Genomic DNA, 9,875 nt, shown 5'->3' with positions numbered 1-9,875 from the left:
GCCTATCAAGAAATGGATCAGGGTTAGATTGCTGGTGCACCAAGGCAACTGCTTACCCTCTTGAGTAATCCTGACTCATTGTCTTCCTGGCCACCCACCCCCAGGATTCCATCTGCCTGCATATGTTGTCCTTGATGGTTCAACCATTCACTCTCTGCTTCCTGGACCATCGTTTTGTTCTTTACAGAGTGTTTAACCAAATTTGGCCCATCAGTAAATATACAGATTAAGATACATGTACATACAGAAGCACACACATACCTTTAATATGTAGGATACATGTGAAAACCCAGTGGCTGAAGCCTGGGATTTACAGTCAATTTGCATTTGACAATGTAGTAAAGCATTTCTGCTAAAAAGAGGTGTTTGTCATAAAATGTTTCTTTTCTTCTCCTTTCCCTTTTCCTTCTCTTCTTCCTTTCCCTACTCCTGTTTTTCCTCTCCAATAAAAATACTGGAGAGGGGTGGTGTTTTGTTTGTTTTGGTTTGGGTTTTTTCATATATCTGTATTCCTTGTGGCTGCAAAAGTTTTTAACTGTGCATCACTCAGTTTTGTTTAATTTTTGTTGTTTCCTGGGCAAGAGTTTGAGCTGGTGACTACTGGCAAACCTTAGCATTAAAGTTCAGCTACCACTGCTCTCAGAGAAGGCCTTGCAGAAGGATTTTAAACACACAATATGCCAACCATGAATAAATTAACACCTACATTTGCTGAGAAAGAGCCTGGTTAATATAAAGTTTGCCTTGTGGGCTTCTCAGGTCATTCCAGGTCAACAGTAAATTCTGTGGAAAGTTCAAGTGACGCTTGAACCTCTTAAAACTAGGAAATACCCACCTGAGGTACGTCCTAGTGTGGAATTAAGGCTGCACCTGGAGCTTGCAGTGGCTTTTGGCATTAATTTTCAAGTAAATCTCTTGCACTGGTGACATGGAGATAGCAGCTGTGTAGGCAAAAGGAAGAGAGGCATGCAAGTCAGGAGACAAGTCCTGATGCCTCATTTTTCAATTCAGACCATGACCAGGAGTGTCTTTGGCCAAAGACCAAAGAAAGAGTGCTCTGTCATCTCAATAGCAGTGAAATGAAAGTCTGTCTCTGTATCTGATCATTCAGGTGCTGAAGTTGACGATGAAATAGCACAAAGAATTACTGCATCAGGGGCTGTTTTGAGGAGATGGGTCTCAGAGTTTGACTGCAGCACATGTGCAGGATTCCTCATGTAGTAGCACTCACCTGGACACAGGTTTTCCTTTAAGACCACTTAAAAGGAAGTTTTCCTTTAAGAGCACTTAAAGTGCTGCAGCTCTGAGATGTTCTGCTTCAGGAATCATGGTGTCATGCATATGACAGGAAGACTGAATCAGTGATCAAACAATGCAGAGTTCAGGTTGTACTGCTCTACCTTAGCTCTGGATTTCCTGGTTCTCAGAGGTGTCTATCTCACTGTCGTATCAGAAGGGAACAAGGCTACTGAATCTTCTCCTTACTGAATTGCCTGGGGAAAAATTTGTTGATTTTTTTTTTGGGGGAGGGGGGGAGGGAACCATTTGTTTGTTTGTCTTTGTTTTTTTTGTTTTGTTTTGTTTGCTTTGATAAGAGAAAACAAGGTGAATTTTGGCAATTTCAAGAAATTCCAGCAACTACCTATATTTGCAGCTGGGATACCATTGTAGTAAAATACACTTATCCCCCAACCTTTCATCCTAGATCTCCACATCATTTTGAAAGAAAATAAATTATTGTCATCTTACGGGGAAAGAAACAGAGAACAAAAGAAGCAAAGTGATGTGCTTGATACTGCTTCAGGCCTGAGATGACAATTAGTGCATCAAATAAAATACACACACAAAAAAAAATCTTTGCTATTTTTTGCTATCTGAGGCCATTCCATATGTGACAGTAGCAATCCAATGCATGGCCCCTACTGTGCCAGCTCTCAGTTGTATGCCAGGCCAGACACTCCCTGTCAGATTAGCCCTTGGACTCTCCAGCCTTTCCTCAGCCCACGCAGTCTCACCTCCCCACCCAACTAGTCCCTGCCTGGAAATACCTAACCTGATATTCAGATTAATATATTTGCATTTATTCACTCCTTTGCTTCCTGGTCTACTGAGTTTAAATTTGCATCTCTTTAGATCTGCTTAGATATTGGCACACGTGCACATGCGAGCTGATGGCTCACATTCTTCTGAACCAGAGATGAGTCACCAAAATCGCAGAACAAATCTCAAAGGGACAAATGGGATTGAATTGTCACTACTTCCAAACCTCCTTTTCCATAAGTTTCACATCCCTCCAACTGGTCTCTTCCTAAGATCCTTTCTCTTCTTGCTTCAGCATCAGCTCTCCCCACTCTCCTCCATTCCAAACTCCTCTCAGCAAGCTGCTGTGTACAGCACATTTAATTCTGCTCTTCTTGGCAGTTTTTGAACCTTCTTGATTATTTTCTTATACTTACTTTGCATTTTTCCAAAATAAAACAGAAATAAAACATAAATCCTGGCAGAAGTGGAGTATGGCACCTTGTCTGCAGACCTTTGTCATATTTTAACTGGACTTAGGTTGGACTCAGGAGTAGCACTCTTTCATAACCCACGTGAATACGAGCTGGCTGGAAGTCTCCTTGGCACCCTATTCAGCCAACAAGTGTGTAATCCATTTAGTCAGGGAGGACTGGGTACATGCCTATGCAGGCAGCCAAGCTCTTTTTTTGCTGATCTGAAGGGTGGTAGGTGCCAGTGGGAAGCATGTCAGGAGAATGATTGTTATGGGACACGGCTTGTTATCCTGGTCTGTGCAAGTGCTAGGACCTGTCAATCCTTAAAAATGTGAGGGGTGGAGAAGTCAAGAGGTTACTTCCTAAGAATCCTTTGTTTAGATAACCCTGGCTCTTGCAGGAAGAACACTGAATTTCAGGGTCAGTTACACACGTGTATTTTAGACCTCTGGGGGAGGGAGCCTTCAGATGTGTTTGTTCAGTCTTCTGAGGTCAGATGTGAGCTCATTCTGCTTCTGGTCCACCTCAATCAGCAACTGTGTAATTACACTCCAGGTAGCACTGAGCTCAGAGGTACGGACAGACTGTGGCATGACACTTGGAGAGTAGTAAAACATATGCAAAATATAGCAGAGGTCCTTTCACTGAAGAATTAATTAAAACTGAAAATGTTGTTCCTCTCAAAGTGAAGGCTGACAATATCCAAAAAGACTCAATGCTTATCTTATTTACAGTGTTAGAAAAGGATTACAGACTATGAGGAAAGAATTTTATAACAGAGGAAACAACCACCAAAAAGTTACCCAAAATACAGAGAAGAACTGAATGATGGTTCTTGAGTTGTTCTGGTTCCTACACTGAAATTTTCAGCTATTGAACTTGGAGGGACTGCAAAGAATTAAGTGTTTTATCTGAAATAAATGTATACAGAACTATAGGGGATACAGATACACACAAAACCCCATGTATAATTTCTGAAGACAGTGAAAAAGTATGAGTTAAGAAATCTAACTATGTACAGGGCCAGATGGTTTGTAATAGGAGGTACCAAAAGTTTAAAGAACTGTCTAGTCCAAAAATAGTTTCTCTGTTTAATTAAATTAGCCAAGATGTGAAAGAGCAATTACAGCCCTAAAGCAGCTCCTGACTAGGCTGATTCTTACAATAATTTCCAAATCAGCTTTGCTCACTTGATATAAAAATGATTATTTCCTTTTCTTTAACCATCATATAGGGCTTGACCTCCTGGGTGCCTGGTTGAGGTACAAATGTAAGCTGTAATATTTTTTAACTGTGGGAACAGTTGAAGGGTGTCAGAAGAATATATTAAGAAGCTTTACATTATGCATTTCAAATTCTTCTTGGATTCAAGCACTGGAAACATTCCAGGTTCCAAGGTTTCTGTTTAAAATGAGATTTAATGTACATACACTGTAGCATTGCCAATAATATCTGAAACTGGGTGTGTTTTATTGAGTGATTCATAAAGTAAGAGAGACAAAGTATGCACAGTGGTATTGGAATTTGGGTGGGATCAAAGTACTGATTTAGTGTAATATGTTCGTCAAGCACAGCATACAGGAAATCTTCTTTCTGAATGAAGATGGATTTAGCCCATGAGAACCTCAGTATATTTCCAACTGCCATTTATTCCAGTGAACCCCCCCGCCCTTTGAAAATATGAAAGTAAAAACCAAAAAAGCTGCAGCACTCACCCTCAGATATTCCACTGGCAATGAGACTACAGTCAGACTTGTTGGATGTAAAAGACAGGAAAAGTATTAAAATTAATAAAAATAACATTGATTTAAAGGGACACTGTCTTCAGTTGCAATACAGAAGAAAATTCAATCTGTTCCCTAACAGAGTGGCTGCAACATTTTTATTTAAATGCAATTTTGCTGTTAATTTGGCATCCATGAGCATACTGAGCTGGGTATGCTGTGATTGTACATTTGCATGCATGTACCTCACCCTCTCTGCACTCTTCCTGTTTGCATCTCCTTCCAGGCAGTATTTTGAAAACCACAGTGCTGATTTTGTTTGTGAGACTAAGAAGCCACTCTTAGTACTGAGAACAAGGAGCTCTAACACTGAGAAACTGAGCCCTGCTTAGAGGACTTCATACTGGCAGGAGGGATAATCCTCTCCTGAGTTCCATTATTAAAAATCAAGCTGTTACATTTATGAAACATCTGTTTAAATACATCATGTTTGATTCTTCTCTGACCCCTGATCAAGAATTACATCTTTTTTTATCATATACTGTTTGCTAAACAGTAGGAACAGAGCATTCTGCCTTTATCCCTGCTTTGTCCGCTCAGATGCTCTCAGAGGGCAGTACCCCCTTGTTAGCCTGGCCATGCCTAGTCCTTACTGCTCCCTTGGCGAAATTCATGCATTTGTGAGGTGGGACTGTTACTGAAATAAAAGTGAAACTAGCGAAAAGAAGGCTGTGGATGCCCTGTTTGAAGAGGAAGGAAGGAGGAGGAGGAGCTTGCGGGACTCACGGACAGAAGGGGACGAGGTGAACCCTCCTGCCAGCAGGAGCCAAAAGGGCTCTCGGTCTGCCCCTAGCGCTGGAAAGGATTCGGTGCACGAATCAGCGCAGACACAATGTTCTCAGAGGGCTTCCCACCTTCTCCTTTGAAAAGTAGTCTGCTGTTTTGCAAGACCTGTGAATAGGGAACTAATATACCAAAGATGTTATTTAGTTCTCAGAATTTCCTATCAACTGTGATTTTTTTTTAAGGGTATGAATGCTATTAACCTATAGGTTAATGGATTAGCTTCAAAGAATGTATTACATCCTTTCCCTCAATTAAATGTTAAGATTTATATTAGATTAAATACACAGGGAAGATTTTGGTTTGTAATTTGCCTCAGTGAGAAACAGATTAAATAGAAGGCTCCACTTGCTGTGGTGTCCTTCAGCTACCCATGAAAAATTAATCTGTAAAGTTCTCAGAACAGTAATAGAACAAAACTTCAGGATATTAAGAGCTTGCGAATAAAAGAAAAATCATTTCTCCTGGAAAGCTCTGGCTTATATGCATTAATTATCTTATGATACCTTTTGATAAGCAAACACAAAAGCAAGCCGTGTACAGCATGCCAGTGCAAGTTAGAGGAGAAGCAGTGAAAAATTGGCTTATCTTGAAAAAAAGAAGCTGTAGCGTGATTTTCTTTCTTTGATCTGCAGACAGATCCTTCATGAAGATAAGAGCAGGGAGCAGCATGTCTTGCTTTAAGGCAGGATTTAGGTAATCTTATCTTCAAAAATCTCTGCATCCTTTTTTCTTCCACATTTCACTCCTGATATGTCACTAACACAGCATATGTACATTGAGCCTGATTATTTGTCTATCATACTTCTTCCCTTGGACTAGGTAAATCAATCAATCATCCCTCAGTGTGAGCTTATTTTTTTTGGGTGACAAGCCCCAAAAAAATAGGTGTGCCATAGGTGTCCTCCTCAAAGACATCTTCATGTCCTTGTTCCTGTGATGGAATAAATAAGGCATTATGGACTTTCTGGTGTTGTGGGATAACACGCCCAGGCAGCTCTGCATCTGGCTGGAAATCTTTGAACTCCCACAGTATTGTTAACCTTCCCTTCCTGCAGGATAAAGCCAGACAGTAGTTCCATTTTTCCTCATCCTCTTTGCAAATAATTTGGGATCCAGCTTCCCAGATCCTTTGTTATTTCCAGTGGTCTGATTTCCTTACTTTTCAGGCTATTGGAAATTGCTATGACCTAAGTCACCCAGATGCCCAAGTGCTCCCATTCTCCATGTAGAAGCCAAAGCCAAAGGGATATTCCCACCAAGATGCAGATCATCTGAGCTAGTTTAGAAGAGGAATTACAGTCAAGTCACATGCCCAGAAGTTAAGTCAACAACAGTGGCTCACATAAATCCAAATTGCTCACAAGCCAGGCTCTTCCCTTGCTAATGACTGCAGGAACACCTGGATCAAGGAGCCAAGGACCACATCGCCATTCCAGCCACCTCCTTTACTGAAAGGAATTACTTGGCACTACTAGCTTAAACTTACTTCATCCAAGGCTTGAAGATTTAGTTAGAATTTTTTAGTATGTTCTAACATGAAAATGAGATTTCTGACTCTTTTTGGGTTTTGGTGAAATGATATTTTGTCTCTGCCAGAGCATCAGATTTATTTTCTTATCCATTTTACCATCCTTCTGATATCATAAGAAAGATTATGACCATGGTAGCTTCTCTTTAAGGTTGTTCGGCAGATAGGCCTTCACTTTGCTGATTCCTTTGCTGAAGATAACTAGTGCTAGTCCTCTTTATCTATACCTGCACAACTTACTATTCTATTATTTTTTTATTCTCATCTATTCTTAAAACTTTTCTAACTGTGAAATTGAGAGGTATGATTTCATGATCTATGTGTGATGAAGGTAAGTCTGCAGACCCCTAGAGTGCAGACCTAGCATAGAACTTTTCTTTTGCATTTAATTGCCCTAAAAATAGCACTTAAAGCCTCCTAATGTACTGCAGGATTTCTGGAGCTAATGCACCCATCATCTTTAAAGAAACCACAAGAACTGATTGAGAAGGAGGGTAAAATAGCTGGACTGATAAAACAGTCTGCATTGTGTATATTTCCAGTTTCTGCTTCTCAAGATAGTTTCTTAGCTATTAGTTATGTCAGGGTAATCACCACCTCTTGGTGCAGTTAAGGTCCTGACAAATTATTGCTTATTTGAAGAGATTACTATATTATTACTCCTCATTAGAAAATTAAAGCTATTGATCAAGTAATGCATTCTTTTCCCCCTTGTAAAATATTTTAATAATATATATCTTTAAAAATCTACAAAACAAAGCACACTAACTTCTTATTTATTTTTAGGTTTGAACAAACTGAGATTGTCTGTGCTGGAGCCAGATTCTGAGGTCCATAAACAGGCAGTACTACTGCTGCTGTACAAGGAAATTGAAATAAACATTAAGCAAAGAGTTGTCCTGAAATGAAAAGGGGCTGGCATCATTACCAGTAATAATTATAAATTATGTGGTCAAAACTTTGCAAAACTGCAGATTTCTTTAAGGGTTAATTTATCCTCATAGATGACATAGACTCAAAAAGGGAATTTTGAATTTGCATCAAAAATCCTTTGCATTTCAGGGCTGTTTAGACTAGTGGTGGGAAGAGGAGAGGTCACAGAGTCCATGCTCAGACTTAAGCTCATTTCAACATACAAAAGTGTTATTCATAGCAGAAACAAAACAAAAGGGGAAAAAAAAGGAACTCTATCTTTTATGCTGTAGATTTTTTGGATTGATGAGAATTTCTTTCTCATCATCAAAATGATTCCTTTCTCATATTGTTTTCCTGTTTTCTTTCAGGAGTGCAAAGATCCCTCTCACTGTTAAATCTAAAGACAGGAATGAACTTTAGTATGTAAGACTAAGACATGTCTCCTCTGTCACCACCTGGCTTACAATTGGATTTTAATTTCTCCTTTGCAGTTGCCTCATGATTGTTCCTGATGAGCACCCAGTTCCACTGATGCAGACAAAAAGGTAGGAGTGACACCACAAGCTGGCTTCAGACACCCTTCTCACTGCCTAAACTACTGTAAGGTCAGGATAGATAGATGCATTCTCATTCGAAATTTTTCATTTGGGCCTTGTTTGGAAGGTCCCTGTTTGGGTCTTCTGTAACCAGAGGAAGCACCCATCAGTGTACATTCACTGCCTGCAGATTTAATGAGAAGAATCAATGTGAAGTTCAAACCTTCTCTGGCTGGCAGTACATGCTGGGTATGCTTTAGACAAACCTGATGCTCCCTTGGCAGGACAAATTTCTGAAGTATAAGAGAGCTGTTATCTCTCCTTGGCAGTGTGCACAATAGAAGCCTGCTTGCTTGACAATATTTGGCCTTGATATAAAACCCTTTTCATAGTTTATAAGGCGAAGCTTAATTAAAAGGAGAATTGTGTATGCTCTCCTTTCATTTGGTAGTAAACACAGGCTCCTTCACCTCATACAAAGCTAATGGTGGTAAACCAGATACTGCACCACTCTATACAAGAATGGTGTACTGTGGAATATACTGCTAGAAGGAAACAGCATGTCTATTCAGTAAATCCAGTTGTAATTTATGAGAACCTTGCTGGGCTGCTCCTGCAGTGAGCTGGAAGGCAAGAAGGTATCACTGACCTGCTGCAAAGACTCCTGAATTTTGAAGTAGAGATCTCCAGTTATCACTCCAACCAGATAACCGATAGTTGGGTAAAGCTGATTTCACATTCCCTTTTCAAACAGCAAGTACCAGGTGTCACCTATGCCAGAGGCATGAAAGGAACCGAGCAAACCAATGTCAGCACCACCAAAAGTAAACTGAGACAGTTCTTGTCATCTCCAGGGGCTCACTCAGGACAATTGTCATGCTGTCTTTACAAACTGTTCTCAAAACTGGCAGCCCAAAATGAGAACCTGCAAAACAGAGCATGTTACAAGAACTACAGAAATGACAAAACTGCAACCTTGAATATCCCCCAGTCAGTGCCCCCTGTTTTGAACTGTGCCTTGGTACAGGAAATCACAATAGCCTTTTGTTTGGCTTGGTGTTTACTCTGCAAACACCTGCATGCTCAGGCATGGTTTTGTATGGGATGATACATGACAAAAGATTCAGCAGCCTTGTGGGCTCACATTAGTGTTTTCATGAGGCTCATGTGGAAAATGAGTTTGATAATAAGGTACAGGGCTTTCATCAAGAACTGACTGTATGAATTCATACAGTATAAGGAATTTACAGGATGCAGCAACTGGATTGATTTTGCTGGACTGATTACATAAAATCACATAGATGATTTCAATCTCAGCAGAAAGAGCTCAGACTTGATTCCTTTGTGACCTGATGTCCAACCTCAACAGTTGGTGTTCACTTGCTGTCATGGTTTAACCACAGCCAGCAACCAAGCCCCAGGCATCCACTCACTCTCTGCCCCAGCAGTGGACTGAGGAGAGAATGAGAAATGTAAAAGCTGGAAAACTCCCGAGTTCCCATAAAGACCATGTAATAGGCAAAGCAAAAGCTGTGCACACAAGAGAAGCAAAAAATAAATTCACAGGTTCCCAAGGGCAGGAAGGTGTTCAGCCACCTCCAGGAGAGCAGGGCCCCATTACACATGGTAGTGACTTGGGAAGAGAATCTCCATCACTCCAAATGTCCCCCCCTTCTTCCTTATTCCCACACTTTATAAACGGAGCATGATGTCAAATAAACATTCCTTTGGTCAGTCGGTGTCAGCTGCCCCAGCTGTGTCTCCTCCCAGTTTCCCACATGCTCCCAGCCTCCTCCCCAGCACGGCAGTGTGAAGAGCCAGAAAAGGCCTT

This window comes from Melospiza georgiana, chromosome 1 (genome assembly GCF_028018845.1).
Source record: "Melospiza georgiana isolate bMelGeo1 chromosome 1, bMelGeo1.pri, whole genome shotgun sequence".
NCBI lineage: Eukaryota > Metazoa > Chordata > Aves > Passeriformes > Passerellidae > Melospiza > Melospiza georgiana.
The sequence above is the reverse complement of the archived record's forward strand: the minus strand, read 5'-3'. Positions refer to the sequence as shown.